General features: G+C 43.7%; 1 long non-coding RNA gene across 1 annotated transcript; it reads right to left on the bottom strand.

Annotated features, from left to right (window-relative positions):
* Positions 1 to 1,960: 1,960 nt before the first annotated feature.
* Positions 1,961 to 19,932, bottom strand: LOC121283777. The gene is made up of 3 exons (XR_005944381.1): positions 19,801 to 19,932; positions 11,359 to 11,571; positions 1,961 to 2,317 (listed from the first exon to the last, which is right to left on the bottom strand). It is a non-coding gene; the product is annotated as an uncharacterized LOC121283777 (long non-coding RNA).
* Between the last annotated feature and the right edge of the window lie 942 nt (positions 19,933 to 20,874).

Raw genomic sequence — 20,874 nt, 5'->3', positions numbered from 1 at the left:
CCGTATTTCTCCATGCTTCTTAACATGACTGGAGGCTTTCTGATAGGCCTGCCAAGTCACTAAACATCTAGTTGTACACCTTCATCTGTATTTTCCTGTATGACACCTCATCAAAGCCTTCATGTGAGCTCCATGTGGTAGAATGCATGTGCAACTTCGCCCTCCAGTGAGCTGGTACATAGGTTATCATTTTCTCCTGGCTTGGCTGCAGCATGCCCAAGACTTCACTGCATGTAGATCCCAACTTTACGCCACCCTCTAAAGTTTGCACAATGTCAGTATCTGAGCTGGTGCCTATCAGTATCAGATCAGATGATGCTTCTCCATCAATGGTGTTGTGCTGCTCTTAACCTTCATGAAGAGACTCCATTGGCTCAGCGGGCAGCAATTCTTGGTTGTTTGAAAGCAGAAAAAGGGTCGCTGGGGGTGAAATAAATGGGGTTTGTTAAAAAGCAAGAGATCCATTGTCACAACATCAACAGCTTGCACTACATGCCAGATAGCAGGGTGAGGGTGAGGTGGGAGTCGAGAAGCAGTAGGCAATAACACACCACCTTCCTCGATATTTTCGGCAAGCCTAGGCACACTGAGTTTTGTGCAGCTGGCCCACTGTTGGCCCACAGGGCTCAAGTTGGAGGCATCCCTGACCTCCAGCAATTTTGCTCTGCTCCTTACAATTATGTGCTTCCCTTGTCCAGCAAGTGAAATGGAAGAATGTCAGTGATTGTGTTGCACTGTGTTTAGGTGATGTGTCTCCCACAACAAAAAAGCTGGAGATATGTAAAGGTGTGACAGATAGGCAGGAGGCTGGTAACATCGGATGGCATGTGAGGGTAAACTATCTGAATATTAGGCCGATTCTTGACTGCAAGGGACTGGTGATGAGGAGTATTAGGGCTTTGGCGCATTCAGCAGCGTGAGATGTGAACATTAGATGCACTTTGAAGATGCATTCTCTGACCTTGATCTCACTTACCGTGAGGTCGTTGAACTTCTTGAGGTACTGCTGCTGTGTCTTCAGGGCCGGACTCTGGGAATTGACCTCCCTTGCCGCCAGCTCCCATTCCTTTTGGAAGGTGATCCTTGAGGGTCTCCTGGTCTCCCTGTGGAAACATAGCCTCTTACCACCTGTTGACATCCATCACTAAGGCTTTCATCATCACATCTGGAAAATTTGAAGCCCTCTCTCTTTCTGGATGCTCTAATTTTTTTTCCCCCTCCACTTGTAGCCAATTCCACTTCAGGCAGTCAGCATCAGCTTACTTGTAATGAGCCCAGCTCCCCTTTAAGAGGCCAGGCCATCTTTAAGAGGTGGAGGCTAGCTGCAACGAATGTTACCCACATATGCTGCTAAGGCCCTATTAAGTCTTCAGCCAGGCAATATTGTGGGTTGCACTCAGCTAAACGCTACAAACATGAAATGAGGAGGCAGCACAAGGTCTACATGTTGCCTGTCTCAATGGGATTGGGCATGAGCAGATCATGAGTTGCAAGCCCTGCACCCAAAAAAAGAGCAGATTCAGTTTTAGCACCAGATTTATGACCTGAGGAAGGGACCTGAGAGTCCCTTTCAGAGTCTCACTTAGGTTCGGAGCCATACTCTGGACGTAACAGGAATGAGTGATTATAACAAGTAATGTGTTAAAACAACAATTTTATTGATTATAGAATAATGATTATAATATGATAATTATAATTAATAATATATTAATATATATAAAAAAAGAAAAATAAGCAAAAAGAAAGAAAGATAATTTATTGAAAGGAGAAATCACTTTATATATATCAGAAAAAAAGAAGACAGACAGGTTTTTCGAAAGCACAAAGAATAACCCCAATCTGGTCAGTTCCACGACAGGTGCCCAAAATGGATAATCCCAACTTGGTCTGTTCCACAACAGCACCCGAAATCAGTACATATGTTATCACCTCCTTGGTACATACATTATCAAGCTGAGTAACCTGCAGGTGGGCACCATGGCCAGTCATTCCATTCCTGGCCCTATTTTCCATCTTCAGTCATGACTATTCCACTATGGCTGCAGCAGAACGTCCTTGAAGCAGTGTCCCTTTAAGCCAAATTCCTGGTTCCATTCTAGCATTTTGAGGCCTGGTACAATCCTTTCCAAAAACAAGCCTCAGTTCTTACAAATTCTTCTCACAGGCTCTGAAAGGCCAAACAGGCTTCACAATATCCAATTTGCTTACTCATCTTTTGATGGTGTCTTCCTATCAGTCACCTTTCAAGTGTTATGTCCATCCACCAAACTTCATTTTTTGATGTCCATACTATTACTGCTCAATGCATCATCCTGGCCTGTAGTCCAAGGGTCATTGAATGCAGTAAGAGAGAGGATAAACAGAAGACAATTTATTTTAGTATTCCAAATTGAAAAGTGGAAAACAAAGATGTAGTCTAAATACTAGCTGTGCATGGCCAGTATGAATAAAAGGTCCAGGAAAACAGATCACTACTGATTACTATTGATTAATTAATCAAAGTGCAATCATTGCTGGGTTAAGATCAATTCCTACCAAGTAAGATTTAATACAAAATAATTTTAAATATTCATAATAGGCTTAAAATAGAGAACAAAGCAGAAATTAAATACAAAAATACAAAATTGCAAAGATTAGTGGCTGCAGGCCTCAGGCCTACAACCTTTTATTTCCAGTGCTGTAGTTCCCTGATTTCTGGGTGGTCTGAACACAATGCCAGTCTCAAATTCTTATACCCTCCTACCCAAATGCTCTTCAAATACCAGACTGTATTTTTATTTCTTGAATTAGCATCTGCTTTGAACATGTCATAGCATTTTAATTTGGTGCTATGTTTATTTGAGTAAGGCCAAAGTAGTAAAATAACATTCTAACTTACATAAATGACTGACACTTCAGAGACAGTATGAGACAATACAGAAACTCCTTGTCTGTTCTCGAATTGGAGAGATGTCCAAGATGCAATGGAAAGACATAAAGGACACACACACACATCTACCAGGAAATCGCAGACAGATGACTGAACGCGCGGGTGAAGCATAAAGCAGCATTGTTTACATGCAGAACTGTTGAAACAACATTTCATAGCATAAATACCAATAATAACTAGAAGGAGGAAGGGAAGAAAGGAAGGAAGAAAGAAAGGACTTGGATTTATATGGGATGATGGGACCATTAGGAACAGAAACAGGCCTTCCAGCTCCTCAAACCTGCTCCATCCTTCAGTTAGATCATAGCTAATCTATACCTCAACTCCATTTAACTGCCTTAGCTTGGGATCCCTCAATAGCCTAGCCTAACAAAAATCTAGTGAGTTCCAATTGTCCCAAGGAAATAATTCATGATTTCTACTACCCTTTTATGTGAAAACATGCTTCCTGATATCCCTCCTAAATGGTTTGGCACTAATTTTAAGATTACATCCCTTCGTTTTAGATTCCCCCATAAGAGGAAATAATATTTCTGTATCCACTCTGTTGATCCTTTTAACATTATATAACAATCTCAGAAAGCACTCTGCAACCAATGAATTACTTCTGAAGTGTAGTCACTGTTATAATGTAGGGAAACACTGCAGCCATGACAAAAGTCTGCAAATAGCAAGGCTGCAATGACCATTTCATCTGTTTATTGATTTTGGTTGAGGATTGGCCAAGATATAGGGAGAATGCCCCTGCTTTTCTTTGACTAGTGTTTAGGGTCTTTTACAACTACCCAAGAGGACAGAAAGTATCCTGAGCCTTCAAAGGAAACTTAAGTTGCCAGTTTGACAGCAGATGAGGAAGATGAGATGTCATTACAGACATAGGCATCAATTCAATGCACACCAAACAGAACATCCTCTCATCAGCATCCAGACCATTGTTTCCTGTTATGTCACACCGTCATATTAGGGACATTTTTTCCTGTTATGTCACACCGTCATATTAGGGACATTTTTTCCTGTTATGTCATGCCATCATATTAGAGACATTGCCCGTTTTATCTCTTCTCAAAACCAGGCTGTTTCATGCTAAGAACTGTTCAAAGGGGAAACTGTGTTCATCCAATTGGAAATAATTCAGCCTTCGGCTTCAGTCACCATAATGGCTGGTGGTTTAGCAGGAAAAACTTGCCCAAATAAAATGGAGGGAAACAATTTGTCAAACAGCAAAACAGAAGGGTTCAGTCGCCGTTAAAGTAGGTGAAAATGTAAAGCTGGAGCTACCAGTGAAAGAGCAATAGCTGAAGCTGAAAAACAAGCACTCAGAATCAAAACAATTGGTGGAAAAGTAACAACTGGATCAGGAATGCTCGAATGTGACCAGGACAAACTTACAGTGTATACAACAAAAACAGAATTACCTGGTAAAACTCAGCAGGTCTGGCAGCATCGTTGGAGAAGAAAAGAGTTGACATTTCGAGTCCTCATGACCCTTCAACAGAACTGGGTGAATCCAAGGAGAGGGGTGAAATATAAGCTGGTTTAAGGGGGGTGGGGGCGGGGGCGGGGGCCGGGGGGTGGGGGTGGGGGGGAGGTGGTGGGGTGGTGGGCGTGGTTGGGTGGGGGGAGAGAAGTGGAGGGGGGTGGTGTGGTTGTAGGGACAAGCAAGCAGTGAGAGGAGCAGATAACCAAAAAATGTCACAGACAAAAGAACAAAAGAACACAGAGGTGTTGAAGTTGGTGATATTATCTAAACGAATGTGCTAATTAAGAATGGATGGTAGGGCACTCAAGGTACAGCTGTAGTGGGGGTGGGGTGGAAAAGCTAGCAGGGTATAAAAGATTTAAAAATAATGGAAATATGTGGGAAAAGAAAAATCTATATAAATTAAAAAAACAAAAGGAAGGGGGAAGAAACAGAAAGGTGTTGGGGATGGAGGAGGGAGTTCAAGATCTAAAGTTGTTGAATTCAATATTCAGTCCAGAAGGCTGTAAAGTGCCTAGTCGGAAAATGAGGTGCTGTTCCTCCAGTTTGCGTTGGGCTTCACTGGAACAATGCAGCAAGCCAAGGACGGACCTGTGGGCAAGAGAGCAGGGTGGAGTGTTAAAATGGCAAGCGACAGGGAAGTTTGGGTCATTCTTGCGGACAGACCGCAGGTGTTCTGCAAAGCAGTCACCCAGTTTACGTTTGGTCTCTCCAATATAGAGGAGAATGCATTGGGAGCAACGAATGCAGTAGACTAAGTTGGGGGAAATGCAAGTGATATGCTGCTTCACTTGAAAGGAGTGTTTGGGCCCTTGGACGGTGAGGAGAGAGGAAGTGAAGGGGCAGGTGTTGCATCTTTTGCGTGGGCATGGGCAGGTGCCATAGGTGGGGGTTGAGGAGTAGGGGGTGATGGAGGAGTGGACCAGGGTGTCCCGGAGGGAACAATCCCTACGGAATGCCACCGGGGGGTGTGAAGGGAAGATGTGTTTGGTGGTGGCATCATGCTGGATTTGACGGAAATGGCGGAGGATGATCCTTTGAATGTGGAGGCTGGTGGGATGATAAGTGAGCACAAGGGTGACAAACCAGCTGACAAGGGTGGTGCTGTTGTCTGGCGCACTGACATCTACCTCGCAGAGGCTGAGCGTTAACTCGCAGACACTTCCTCCTACCTCTCCCTGGACCATGATCCCACCACTGAACATCAAGCCATTGTTTCCAGGACTGTCACTGACCTCATCTCCTCTGGAGATCTTCCTCCCACTGCTTCCAACCTGATAGTCGCCCAACCTCGGACGGCCCGCTTCTACATCCTACCCAAAATCCACAAACAGAACAGCCCCGGAAGACCGATCGTGTCAGCTTGCTCCTGCCCCATGGAACTCATTTCTCGTTATCTTGACTCCCTTCTCTCTCCCCTTGTCCAGTCCCTTCCCACCTACATCTGTGTTCCTCTGACACCATACGTCACATCAACAATTTCCAGTTCCCTGGCCCCAACCGCTTCCTCTTCACCATGGACGTCCAATCCCTCTACACCTCCATCCTCCACCAGGATGGTCTGAGGGCCCTTAGTTTCTTCCTCGAACAGAGGCCCGAACAATCCCCATCCACCACTACTCTCTTCCATCTGGCTGAACTTGTTCTCACACTGAACAATTTCTCCTTCAACTCCTCTCACTTCCTCCAAATGAAAGATGTGGCTATGGGTACCCGCATGGGCCCCAGCTATGCCTGTCTCTTTATGGGGTATGTGGAACATTCCTTGTTCCAGTCCTACTCCGGCCCCCTCCCACAACTCTACCTCCGGTACATCGATGATTACTTCGGTGCTGCTTCATGCTCTCGTCGGGACTTGGAAAAATTTATTAATTTTGCTTCCAATCTCCACCCCTGCATCATTTTCACGTGGTCCATCTCTGACACTTCCCTTCCCTTCCTTGACCTCTCTGTCTCAATCTCTGGTGATAAACTGTCCACCAATATCCATTACAAGCCTACCGACTCTCACAGCTACCTCGACTACAGCTCCTCACACCCCACTTCCTGTAAGGACTCCATCCCATTCTCTCAGTTCCTTCGCCTCCGTTCTGATGATGCTACCTTCAAAAACAGTTCCACTGACATGTCCTCCTTCTTCCTTAACCGAGGTTTTCCACCCACGGTCGTTGACAGGGCCCTCAACCGTGTCCGGCCCATCTCCCGCGCAGCCGCCCTCATACCTTCTCCTCCCTCCCAGAAACATGATGGGGTCCCCCTTGTCCTCACTTATCACCCCACCAGCCTCTGCATTCAAAGGATCATCCTCTGCCATTTCCGCCAACTCCAGCATGATGCCACCACCAAACATATCTTCCCTTCACCCCCCCATCGGCATTCCGTAGGGGTCGTTCCCTCTGGGACACCCTGGTCCACTCCTCCATCACCTCCTACTCCTCAACCCCCACCTATGGCACCTGTCCATTCCCACGCAAAAGATGCAACACCTGCCCCTTCACTTCCTCTCTCCTCACCGTCCAAGGGCCCAAACACTCCTTTCAAGTGAAGCAGCATTTCACTTGCATTTCCCCCAACTTAGTCTACTGCATTCGCTGCTCCCAATGCGGTCTCCGCTATATGTAGAGACCAAACGTAAACTGGGCGACTGCTTTGCAGAACACCTGCGGTCTGTCCGCAAGAATGACCCAGACCTCTCTGTCGCTTGCCATTTTAACACTCCACCCTAATTTCTTGCCCACATGTCCGTCCTTGGCTTGCTGCATTGTTCCAGTAAAGCCCAACGCAAACTGGAGGAACAGCACCTCATCTTCCGACTAGGCACGTTACAGCCTTCCGGACTGAATATTGAATTCAACAACTTTAGATCTTGAACTCCCTCCTCCATCCTCACCACCTTTCTGTTTCATCCCCCTTCCTTTTGTTTTTTTCCAATAATTTATATAGATTTTTCTTTTCCCACATATTTCCATTATTTTTAAATCTTTTATGCCCTGCTAGCCTTTCCACCCCACCCCAACTAGAGCTGTACCTTGAGTGCCCTACCATCCATTCTTAATAAGCACATTTGTTTAGATAATATCACCAACTCAACACCTCTGTGTACTTTTGTTCTTTTGTCTGTGACATCTTTTGATTATCTGCTCCTCTCACTGCTTGCTTGTCCCTACAACCACACCACCCCCCTCCACTTCTCTTCCCCCACCCAACCACACCACCCCCCCCCCCACCCCCCTTAAACCAGCTTATATTTCACCCCTCTCCTTGGATTCACCCAGTTCTGTTGAAGGGTCATGAGGACTCAAAATGTCAACTCTTTTCTTCTCCACCGATGCTGCCAGACCTGCTGAGTTTTTCCAGGTAATTCTGTTTTTGTTTTGGATTTCCAGCATCCGCAGTTTTTTGTTTTTATTACAGTGTACACATATGCATGAAATGCACTCATAAACCAAATCAAACAATACAGCCCGTTACCTGTACAAATCTTGCAACAACTTACCCAAAAGGCAAGAATTGTATTGTGTAGGAATAATTAAGAGCATGTAAGTATCTTAATGCTCCTCATAAAATTACTTTCATTTCCTTTTGTCTCCATAGTTAGGTTGAATTTAGTTATTTGTTCTTTGTCTGAAACCTGGTTTAAGTTTTTATTTATAGCATGTGTTGCAACTTGGAGAAGTGAAAAGTATAGAAGTTATGCTAAACCTGTATCAAACCACTGTTAGACCACACTTAGTGTACTGCATGCTGTTAAAAAGGGATACAGAGACACTGGGTATGGCGCAGAAAACAATACCAGAAATGCAACATTTTAAGCAAGAATTCACAGACTGGGTCTCTTGTCTTCAAAAGAGAAAGCTTAGGGGTTGCCTAGTAGAGGTCCATAAAATTATGAAAGGTTTTGTTAAAATGGTACAAACAGAATGTCTCCTCTTGTGGGGAAGAACATAACTAGAGGCCAATATAAGATTGTCCCCAAGAAATCCAATAATGAATTCTTTACCCAAAGAGTGGTGAGGATGTGGAACTCTCTACTATAAGGAGTTCTTGAAGCAAATAACATTGATGCATTTAAATAGCAGTTGAAAAAGTATATGAGGGAGATGGTAATGATGGTAGATTTAGATGAGGAAAGATGGAGGAGGTGCAAGTGGTGCATAAACTTTGGCATGGACTTGTTGGGCCGAATGGCCTTTTTCATGCCTTATATCCTAAGTAATCCGACATACTTTAATACATTTATCCCAAGCAAGAAAACTTAAATAATGAGCCCTTCTGTTCATATCGTTAATTGATTCTCATTTGACATCCTTTCACTATGAAGGGTGCCACTGAAGTCTCCTGCAAATCAGCCACAAAGTATTTGTTTCTCCTTCTTGAGAATAACTGCCCTGTCACTGAGAAAGGCATTTTGCCAATTTCCACTGAGGCTCTGGGAGAACTTAAACTTCCAAGAGGAAGTGAGTTTCAGGTGCTGGTAGGGAATTAATAGCTCTGAAATTTGACAGTTCCAAAGCGTCAATGTCCCGTATTTAACTGCAGCGTATTAGGCTGCTTTTGAGAGATCCTTTCAGAGACGTGTATTTAAATATGTTAAGAGCTCATTAGATGCTAACATACCAGGAGTTTTGAGTCTAACTCCAGGCACACAACTTTTCTGGGCTTCTTGGGACCGCACCCCTAATGATTTCCACTATTTTGGAGGTTGCTTTCACTTTAGAGGTGATTTTTGTTACTAGGGAGGTTTGTACGTCTGATGTCAACTTTGTGTCTGCGATATATCAGAACAATATGGCTTACCCTGGATGTCAAAAGAGGAGGAAGATGTCCAGCAGCATCAACAACTGCCAGGAGCAACAGGAAAAGCACCAGCAGCGGGGGGACCAGCAGCAGGAGCAACGCCTCAAGAGGAAAAGCCAAAACCTTCTCTTCATAGGCCTGTGTCTTCATGGGAGAGAGGGGATAAGCAGAGAGTTGCAGTTCGCAGGAGGAGATATCTGCAACTCAGGTTGTGCAGAGAGGATCAGCATCTTGACTACCAGTGTCTCAAGAGACTCAGAGTCTCACATTAAACATTTATAGCTTGCTTAAGGAAGATCTGTTGCCAAATGGATCAGGTGACTACACTTGGTATCTGTCAAAGTTACTATTGCACCCAACTGCTTTGCCTTTGGCTCCTTCCAAGGATCAGATGGCAGCATTTGCAGGGTTTTTCAGTGAGTTACCCACCAATGTATTACTCTGGTGACTGATGCAATGTTTGCCAAGGCAGGCAATTATGTACCCTTTGTCACCGATGATGCCAGTCAGAATGAGCAAGTACCGGGATTTGCGGCTTTGGCCTGGCTTTCCACAGATGCAGGGCGTCATCAATTGCACACATATGGCAATTAAGAGGCCCATAGATCACCCAGGAGTGTTCATCAACTGCAAGGACTTCCACCCCATAAATATATAGCCATTGTCTAACTACAAAAAGATCTCTACACAGGTGTACACAAGATTCCCAAGCAGCTACCATGATACTTTCATCCTGTGACAGTCCGCCCTCTCAGATTTCTTTGCAACTTGGAGCAGACTTATCGGCTTGCTGCTTGAAGACAATGCATACCCACTTAAACGTTGCTGAAGACAAGAGCAACAAAACCTGTAATTATATAGCTCATTTAATGTAATAAAACATCCCAAGATGCTTCACAGAGGAATGATAAAATAAGTATGACACAGAGCCATATAAAGGGTCATTATGGCCAGTGACAAAAGCTTGAAAGTGATAAGTTTTAGGAGTGTCAAAAGGAAGAAAGAGATGTTGAGAGATGGACAAGTGCAGGGAGAGAATTCCAGAGCTTAGGGCCTAAGCAATCAATGGTGGGTCATTAAAATCAAGAATACTGAAAAATTGAATTAGCAGAGTGCAGATATTTAGAGGGAGGAGATTATGGAGATTAGCAGGGCCAGGCTATGGAGGGATTTGAAAACAAAGATGAGAATTTTAAAATCAGGGAGGGAAAAGTAGTGGCATATTGGCATTGAATTCAATAAAAATCTGCAATTAGAAGTCTAATGATGACCATGAAACCATCGCTGATTGTTGTAAAAACCCATCTGGTTCATTAATGCCCTTTAGAGAAGGAAATTTGCCATCCTTACCTGGTCTGGCCTACATGTGACTCCAGACCCACAGCAATATGGTTGACTCTTAAATACCCTCTGAACAAGGGCAGTTAAGGATGGGCAATAAATGCTGGCCTAGTCAGTGATGCCCACATCCTATGAACAAATGAAAAAAAATTATGGGCCAGTGTAGCTCAACGAGCACAAAGGATGATGGATGAATGGGATTTGCTATGAGTTAGGACAGGGGCAATAGAGTTTTGGATGACCTCAAGTTTACAGTGGGTAGAATATGGGAGGCTGGCCAGAATTGCCTTAAGTCTGGAGGTAACAAAAGCATGAGAGTTTGAGCAACAGAAGGGCTGAAGCAGGTGTGGGTTCAGATGTTATGGAGGTGAAAGATGGCACGGGTATGTCATTGAAAGCTCATTTCAGGGTCAAATATGACACCAAGAATAATAGCTTCAGTCTTCCCAATATTTCATTGGAGGAAATTATTCTGCTCGTCCAGTATTGAAATCAGACAAGTAGTCTGATAATTAATCAACAGAGTTGGGTGTCATCAGCATACATGTGGAGCTGCAAGATGGGTGGTGGCGGAGCCAAATGGAGTGGTTTAGGGTGGAGTGAGAGACTGGCATGGTGTGTTGGGGCTAGAGGAAGAGACTGGCACCGAGCAGTAGGGGGAGAGGGAGAGGCCATCACTTTGCAGCCAAGGGAGAGGAGTCATTATCATCCTCCGTGAACAACTCCTGTGGGAGGTTTGAGGAGCCTGTGGAAGATTAAAAATATGAATTAGAAGTATCATAATAAGAATGTTTAATTGGTCATTATGCACCTGATCATATTTCACCGACTGCTGACATCAAGTCAACATGATTTGGTGGTGTATGCCATGTGTCACCAGGAGGCTCCCATCTCTTCATCACTGAGGGCCAGGCATGCCAAGATTCCTCTGATATCATCGTCTCCTCCTCTATACTTGGTATTTGCAAGATTGCTGGAGGAACACTTCCATTGCTTTGCCTCTCCCTGTGTTCTGTGCTCTCTTCTGCAAGAAGGGAAAAAACAAACCTATGATTGATAGTAATGGCACGTGCTGAACAGATGGATGGACAGCATTTGTTGATGTTGACCACAATGGAGAGGTGTGACATTGCATTAGGATGAGGATGAGTATCAGTGGTGAATGGTCAAAATGGAGTGTGAGTGAGTGCATGGACAGAGAATAATAGATGCACCTGCAAGGCAATTTGGTGTGAGGATTTATGTGCAAGAATAGGCTTGCAAAGGCAGAGTGAGAGGTTTGGCATGTTATATACAGCAGGATGTAGCTGAACATGCTAACATACCAATCCCACCCTGAGTGGCTCATCAAGCCATTTTCAGCATCAAATCTAGGACCGTGGCATCACACTCCTACTGCTCACCTCCTGAGCAACATCCAGCCATGCCTACTTGCCTTCTGTTGCAGGCTTCTTGCTCCTGTCAATAGGGAAGAGCATCTCCTTATGGGCGTTTACAGACCACAGCAATAAATCCAAGGAGACATCGGTGAAGCAAGAAGCAGACATTGAGACTTCATTACGACACTTACCTCTTTTGTTGCACCACCTCAGCTATCTGATGATTTCATCTTTCTGGTGTCCCTTTAAATTTTAGAATTGAAATTGACTCATGCGGGTTGCATCACATACACTCATGCGAATTAGTCAGACAACCGAAATGCCTTGGCTGGCTTAAAACACCACTGATATATGTGCTGCACTTATTTACTTATTTCTGGGTTCCCTGTGTGCTCTTTGACATCCTACTACCTCCCCCCACCAAGATCCCACTCACTGAGCAACATTAAGTTAAAATTCAGTTGAGAGGGAGGAAGTATGGAAATATTTGCCTTATTTGTTTAGGTGTAAGTTTGATTCAAGAGGTAAAAGGCGCAGTGTTTATCTAAAACAAAAACAGAATTACCTGGAAAAACTCAGCAGGTCTGGCAGCATCGGCGGAGAAGAAAAGAGTTGACATTTCGAGTCCTCATGACCCTTCGACAGAACTAGTTTTTCCAGGTAATTCTGTTTTTGTTTTGGATTTCCAGCATCCACAGTTTTTTGTTTTTATCACAGTGTTTATCTACTTCATCAACCAACCCTGATAATATTTGCATTGATAAGTAATGTTAATTGGTTTATAATATTAATTGTACATTATCCAAAAAATAATTACAACACTTTTACTATAATTGCATTTCTTCTTATGTCCCACGTACTTATTATTTCAATCTCTAGCTCTCTCCATTGTTCTATTTGTCTTTCAGGTATGAAGTTTTGTGAGTGTCTCTGGCTTATCATGCCAGAGACCCAATCCCGGAAGTTCCGCCCCTGAACTGACACCCACCATTTTTTGCCGGGGGTGGGTTGTACTTTGCACAACCATGGTTTACGGAGGCAGCTGCACAAGTAAAACTCAGACCTTCTACTAAAAAAGTTATGTTTTGGACTTCTCACTAGTGAAAGCTGGATCTGTTTGATGGCAACTGCACATGCAAAAATGTGGTCTGCTTGTTTCAAAGGTGCTTGAATATTGTTGAATGTTGCCCGGCAAGTGGAGAGTATTCCATCACACTCCTGACTTGTGCCTTGTAGTTGGTGGACAGGGGGAGTCAAGAGATGAGTAATTTTCAGCCTCTGACCTGTTCTTGTAACCAGTGGCTGGTCCAGTTAAGTTTCCAGTCCATTTTAATCCCCAGGATGATGATGATGGGGATTCAGTGTTGGTAATGGCATTGAATGTCAGGGGGAGATGGCTAGATTTTCTCTTGTTGGAGATGGGCATTGCCTGGCATTTGTGTGACATGAATGTTCTTGCCATTCATCAGTCCAAACCTAAATGTTGTCCAGGTCTTGCTGCATGTGGACATGGCTGCTTAAGTATCTGAGGAGGTGTAATTAGGACTGAAAACTGTCTTCACAATCTTCGCAAACACCCCCACTTCTCATCTTATGATGGAGGGAAGGTCATTAATGAATCAGCTGAAGATGGTTGAGCTTAGGACACTACCCCGAGGAACACCTGCAGCAATGTCCTGGAGCTGAAATGATTTGCCTCCAACAACCACAACCATCTTCCTTTGTGTTCGGTATGACTCAAGGTTGTGCAGACTTTCACGCTGATTCCTATTCACTTCAGTTTTACTAGGGCTCATTGATGGCACGCCTGGTCAAATGCTGCCTTAATGTCAGCGGCAGTCACCTGACTTCTGGAATTCAGTTCTTTTGTCCATGTTTGGGTCAAGGCTGTAATAAGGTCTGGAGCCAATTGGTCGTGGCCAAACTCAAACTGAGTCTTCCAGCATTTTGTTGATGATTAAGAGTAGACTGATATGACAATAATTGCCAGATTGGATTTGTCCTGCTTTTTGTAGCCAGGACATTGCTGGGCAATTTCCTACATTGTCAGGTAAATGCCAGTGTTATGGCTATACTGGAACAGCTTGGGTAAGGATGTGACTAGTTTTGAAGTCCAAATCTTCAGTACTGCAGCCAGGATTTTGTCAGGGGGCTGATAACATTTGCTGTATCCAGTGTGCTCAGCCATTTCTTGGTATCATGCCGAGTTGTCATTTGTAATGCTGAAGTCTTCAAGAGGAGGCTGAGATGGATCATCCACTTGACATTTCTGGCTGAGTATGGCTACAAATGCTTCAGCCTTGTCTTTTGCATAATGTGCTGGGCCCCATGATCATTTAGGTATGAATGCCTGTGGAGCCTCGTCCCCCCATTAGTTGTTTAATTGCCCACCACCATTCACAACTGAAAGTAGGACTGTGGAGCTTAACTTGATCTGATCCATTGGTTGTGGCATCGTTTAGCTCAGTCTATAGCATGCTCCATCCAATGGCATTGCATTTTTAGGTAAAGGCAAATCAGAATTTGTCAAACACAAGGTTTAACTAGTGCAAATGAATTTAGGAGACCAGGTCGGATATGAGCATCTGAACCTTAGTGAAAGATTTTTATGAGGTCTGGTGCTATGTTAAGGCATTAACCAGGGTGTCTTAAAAAAGGCCCGACCAAGTTAGCATGGTCTAAACTCCTTTGCAGATTGGCCTTGGGACTCTGCACGACTGAATTGCTTATTGTTTCTCCCCTTTGAGACACATTAAATTGTCACATTTAGATCCAAACATGTTTGATTGTCAGAATTTTTCTGTTATTTTGATTGACTGCTATTTGGGCTGGAATTTTTGAGTCAATCACCTTATAATCATCAAAGTGTTAAAAACACTTTGGAGATAATAAAGTGGAGCAAGTAAGAAATCTAAAAGTCAGGGCACATTTGGGTGGCAGTGATCAAAATATAATTAAGTTTAGCGTAATAGAAAGGGAAAAGAGAAGGTGAGGATAAGGGTACTTGACTAGAAAGAAAAAGATAATTAAATTTTGGCAAGATAATACAGGAACATTGCTAAGATAAAATGGAATAGAAAGTTGGCAAATAGAATTTAGATTTGAAATGGGAAATATTTTAAATATCAGACAGAAAGAGTGCAAATAAATTATATACCAGTTAAAAAAAGAAAGCGGGTATATCAAAGTTCGGCTTTCCATTGATAAATAGAGATAATAGGTAAAATTTGAAAATGAAGAAAGAAACATTTTACACTTATGGAGCTGATAACAAAAAATGAAAGATGATACAAATAGAAATAATATATAGGAAATTACAAAAAGGGAGATTAGAAAGGCTAAGTTGGAGAATGAGACATAATAACTAAAAAAAAATTGAAAGTCAATTAAAAAAAGACTTTTGGCGAGTATACAGCCAGTAAGAAGATCAAGATTGGGTAGAACCAACAACTGTTGAAGGAAGCAAGCTTTTAGTGCAATGAGAGAATTATAGAGCTATTAAATATATACTTTCCTTCAGTTTCCAAACAGGAGGTTACTAGTGAGATTGTAGAAGGTGAGCATAGAATGGTGAGAATGGGAACTATTTTCCCCAGGTACCTTGGGCACCAAAGCAACTTCAAGGTAGCAAAAATGGGATCTGAGTTGCAAAACCTGATTAGCCTGTCTTTAGCACAAAACACTAACTTGGTAAAGGCCCATGCATGGAACTGCTGCTCCCAGGATGATCAAGGCACTGATAACCAATTAAATTAGTTCTTAATGCTCATTAAAGAGGCTGCAGGCCATTTTCTGGCTAGCACTGCAATGAATGATGTCTCCATAAATCAACCAGCTGAACAGAAGTAAAGAAGTGATTGGTGAAAATTGGAGCTACTTAAAGCCATGCTGAGCTTTCACTGTTTACCTTCTACTGGAGATACACTGACTGTGCTGTATTTGAAGAGGACTTTATGGGATACTTTGCCAAGTCTTCACTGACACTCTATCAACATTTATTCTGCAAATTTTCTGAGACTCCATCTAAAGAGAGCAAATACTGTGCTGCTCTACCTTATAGGAATGACTAGGGGAAGGGGTGTGGTTGGTCATGGACATGCTCGGGATCCCCTCTTGGTCTAGAGAAGGAATGGAAGGAGAAGATAAGGCCAGATAGAGCAGCTCAAGATTCTGAAGGAGAGGGGAGAGGAGGAACAGGAGGACAAGGGTGCGAAAGATCTGCGGTGACTTATTGAATGCTCCACAATCTAGTGTTCATGAGGGACCAGTCATTGCCATCAGTATTTGTGCCAGAGGGTCAAGCTTTGGAGCCACAAGAGGAGGAGGAGGTTGAGGAGGAGGAGAAATATGAGGTGGATCAGAGAAATCCCTGAAGGATTCCAGGTAGATAACCCATACATGGGAGGGACGCTCACAGCCACATAATTGAAGAGCTCTTTTGAGAGATGGCCTTTCACATCAGACTCAGAGCAATGTTGTCAAATGCCTTATCTCCAAAACTCAGTCAATTAAAAAGTCCACTATCTGCACCCAATCCTTCCAAGCCCTTCCTATGAAGAATACTATAAAAGAATACCAAATCCACCATTATCCAGTCATTTTATTATCATACTTTATCCAGAGCAAAATTAACACATGACACAACCAACAACATTAAAATCTTTAACTGTGAGACAATGGCTATCCTGATAAGATCATTGTTCGCTGTGCAAACTCACAAGTGGGCCAAAGGCTGCCACTCTTAGGTCTGAGAATTGTCCGGTCTACCTCAAATTACCCTGGAAAGGCAAAGTATCTCAAAAATTTGAACAACAGGTTAAGAAAGCAATTTCATGTTACTACTATGCATTGGCTATGCAAGTGGTGTTTTCCACCAACAGGATACTGCTGACAGTACAAAAGGACTGCCTTCTACACAATTGAGCAATCCCATGTATGAATTTCAGTACTGGTGCAATGCCAGTTTTGCAGGCCACACATCCCAATGATTGACTGAGCAAATCAAATAATATGTTTCTTCAGTTGTTTGTAATAGCCAGAGTACAGAAAATATTCAACCAGCCTGTCTTCCAAAACCAAAATGTCTACAATTAGATGTGATTCCATCATTCAGCAGAACTTGCTGAAGAATCCTGAGTGCGCTAATAGCTACACGAACAACCAGTTTAAGATAACCAGCCGAGATTGTGATGTGGCTCATTTACACTTGCTGGAAGCAACATACATTCATATGTGGGGCTCCATTCTCTGCAAACAAAAGGAATATGTTCAAACCTTATGCCTTTTTTGAACTCTGGGTTTTGGAAAGCCTATAGCTTCTCATTCCTTTCGCCATGGCAAACCCTCAGTTAAAAAGAGTTGACTTGCCAACCTAACAGCACACTTTTCTCCTGTGATATAAATTGTTGTGATTGTTTGTAATTTGGCATTCTTGGATTTGCCCTTATCAGTGTAAGACAAAAAGCTTCAGCAGCATGTCTCACTTTTCAGCAAAATCTTAGATGGTTTTTTACCATGAGTGACTATCTAAAAGTGTTCTTGCTTATTCTGATGCTTCTATGAAGTGTAACCTGAGTGGCAGCACCACATGAGATGAATGGCTGCTAAGAATTTGAAGAGGACCGTTCAGATATCCTCCTGAAACTTCCTCAAAAGCCTCTGGAGTACAATGTCCTTGTCGCAGACTGCACCATCTCATAATGGGTTTGAGAAGTCCTGGCCACCTGGCTGACAGGCAACTGTAAGTTGCTGTAACTGACTGTAACTGATGACTGCAACTGACTACAGGGGCAGAGAAGAGATTTGGATTGCTGACATCTGGGAGAAGGTCAAGAGGTTCCTGCTCCAAGATTCCACACCACTACTTCATAGCCTCTGCTCAGCCAGACGGTGATCTGCTGGAAGATAGATCTTTGGACAGCTAAGATACTCTGCAAGTGTCTTTCAACCAATGAGCACACAGCCACCACAACAGTTGCCTAATCTTGCATGGCAGCACTTTGCCATTCTGTGGAAGCTGTTTGGTCTTTCTTGCAAGCTGCTATGTGAGAGTTGCACCCTCTATCATCAGATACTGATCTCCACACGTCACTGGATGGGACTGATCAACTTCTCTATGCTGAAGAGGGTGTGTTCCCGGCTCTGCACCAATCTGCAGGAGGACTTCTCCATCCCCACAGCCATGACTCCTAAGGTTTCAGGCAGGCTTTCCAGAATACTAAGCATTTGGCTTGTCACACCTGTCAGCCTTTTTCTGAAGCTTGGCCCTGCAAGCTTCTCTTCTGACTCTTCTATGGCTGAACAAATATATGACCTTGTCTCCTGGCAAGTGACATTGTGGCACCTCTCCTCCCAGCCTGGCTTCTACCCACTAGTGCCATGTAAAGATTGATGTTCTAACCTAACCTCTAAGTTATACGCCCTGCCAGTCTCTAAGTTGGTGCCTACTATAGTGGTAGCAATTGAAGTAGTGCCTTTTCCTTCTTTTTTTAATTCATTCATGGGATGTGGGCATCGCTGGCTGGGCCAGCATTTATTGCTCAACCCTAATTGCTCCTGAGAAGGTGGTGGTGAGCTGCCTTCTTGAACCACTGCAGTCCATGGGGTGTAGGTATTCCCACAGTGCTGTTAGGCAGGGAGTTCTAGGATTTTCACCCAGCACCAGTGAAGGAAAGTTGATATATGTCCAAGTCAGAATGGTGAGTGACTTGGAGGGGAACTTCCAGGTGGTGATGTTCCCATCTATTTGCTGCCCATGTCCTTCTAGGTGGCAATGATCATGGGTCTGGAAGGTCCTGTTGAAGGAGCCTTGGTGAATTCCTGCAGTGCATCTTGAAGATGGTACACACTGCTGATACTGTTTGTCAGTGGTGGAGGGAGTGAATGTTTGTGGATGTGGTGCCAGTCAAGCAGGCTGCTTTGTCCTGGACGGTGTCAAGCTTCTTGAGCGTTGTGGGAACTGCACTCATTCAGGCAAGTGGGGAGTATTCCATCACATTCCTGACTTGTGCCTTGTAGATGGTGGACAGGCTTTGAGGAGTCAGGAGGTGGGTTACTCATCGCACAATTCCTAGCCTCTGACCTGCTCTTATAGCCAGAGTATTTGTATGGCTAGTCCAGTATGGTTTCTCGTCAATGCTAACCCCCGGGACGTTGACAGTAAGGGATTCAGTGATGGTAATGCCAATGAACATCAAGGGGTTGTATTCTGTCTTGTTGGAGATGGTTATTGCCTGACACATTTGTGGTGCAAATGTTACTTGCCACTTATCAGCCCAAGCCTGGATATTGTCCAAGTCCTGCTGCATTTGAACATGGACTGCTTCAGTATCTGAGGAGTCATGAACAATGCTGAACATTGTGCAATCATCAGCAAACATCCCCACTTCTGACCTTATGATGAAAGGAAGGACATTGATGAAGCAGCTGAAGATGGTTGGGCCGAGAACATTACCCTGAGGAACTCCTGCAGTGATGTCCTGGATGACTGACCTCCAACAACCACAACCATCTTTCTTTGTGCTAGGTATGACTCCAACCAGCGAAGAGTTTTCCCCCTGATTCCCATTGACTCCAGTTTTGCTAGGGCTCCTTGATGCTCCTTGTCCTCTTTCTCTGAGTGGTTTGGGAAAGGGTGGTGGCAAGATGGCTCTTCTTCCTCTCTGAGTTCCTCCAGAGTATAAGATGGATTTTGCTACTGGGTGCTTCCAATGATGGAGCTGGAAGGGTTAGGCTGACGTGTGTATTGATCACTCTAGGAAAATGTGTGTAATGAAATAGTGTGTGTAATGAGGAGTTTGTGAGTGAGGATAGGTTTGAGGATTAGGGATCAGGAGCAATTATGAATATGTTCAGGTGCTAATTTGGCCACATACCTCTAGGCGAGATGTCTTCTGCTCTGCCTGTGGCCATGATATTTGCCATGCTCTTCTCAGTTACAACCAGTACTGCCTCCTCAAGGGAAGTGATGTCATGCAGTTGACAACATGACATCATGTTCTTTCAGTCAGGTGCTGCTGCTGCCTGTTATGTGCTAACTTATCCTGGAAGAGAAAGAGTAGTGATTGTGAATGAGTGTATTGACAGGTCTGTTCGTGCATGAGTGAGTTGCATCCACCCAAGTCAACGGGGATTTGAATGATCGTCGCATCCGCTGCAGGAAAACCCACCACAGTGAATCCGCAAAGTCCCAACGAATGACTTCAGGGGAGTGGGAAATACTCACATTTCCCGTCTCATTAGCAAGGCATCTATAGCAATCACCTGAGGTATTCAACTGTAGGAAATGAGCCATTTAGACTAAGCGATTGGACAATGGGACCATGGCTAGTTTGGCTTCCAGACACAAGCTAATCAAGTCATTTTTGGAATACATGGACAATTTTTTTTTAAAATTCCCTTGGCAGTTGGAGAATAAAGGAAACTACGATGGTTTGAGGCTCGAGTTGGCTATGATGGATTGGGAAACATTACTTAAAGGGATGGCGGTGGATAGGCAATGGCAAACATTCAAAGAGAGCATGGGTGAACTGCAACAATTGTTTATTCCTGTCTGGCACAAAAGTAAAATAGGAAAGGTGGCCAAACCATGGCTTACAAGGGAAATTAGAGATAGTGTTAGATCCAAGGAAGAGGCAGACAAATTAACCAGAGAAAACAACAGACCTGAGGATTGGGAGCACTTTAGAATTCAGCAAAGGAGATTGATTAAGAAAGGGAAAATAGAGTCTGAGAGTAAGCTTGTGGGGAACATAAAAACTGACTGTAAAAGTTTATATAGATATGTAAAGAGAAAAAGATTGGTGAAGACAAATGTAGGTCCCTTACAGTCTGAAACAGGGGAATTTATAATAGGGAACAAAGAAATGGCTGACCAACTAAATACATACTTTGGTTCTGTCTTCACAAAGGAGGACACAAATAACATACCAGAAATGTTGGGGAACACA

The sequence above is a fragment of the Carcharodon carcharias genome, chromosome 11 (assembly GCF_017639515.1).
Source record: "Carcharodon carcharias isolate sCarCar2 chromosome 11, sCarCar2.pri, whole genome shotgun sequence".
NCBI classification, from domain to species: Eukaryota; Metazoa; Chordata; class Chondrichthyes; order Lamniformes; family Lamnidae; genus Carcharodon; species Carcharodon carcharias.
This window is presented reverse-complemented; position numbering and strand designations above follow the sequence as displayed.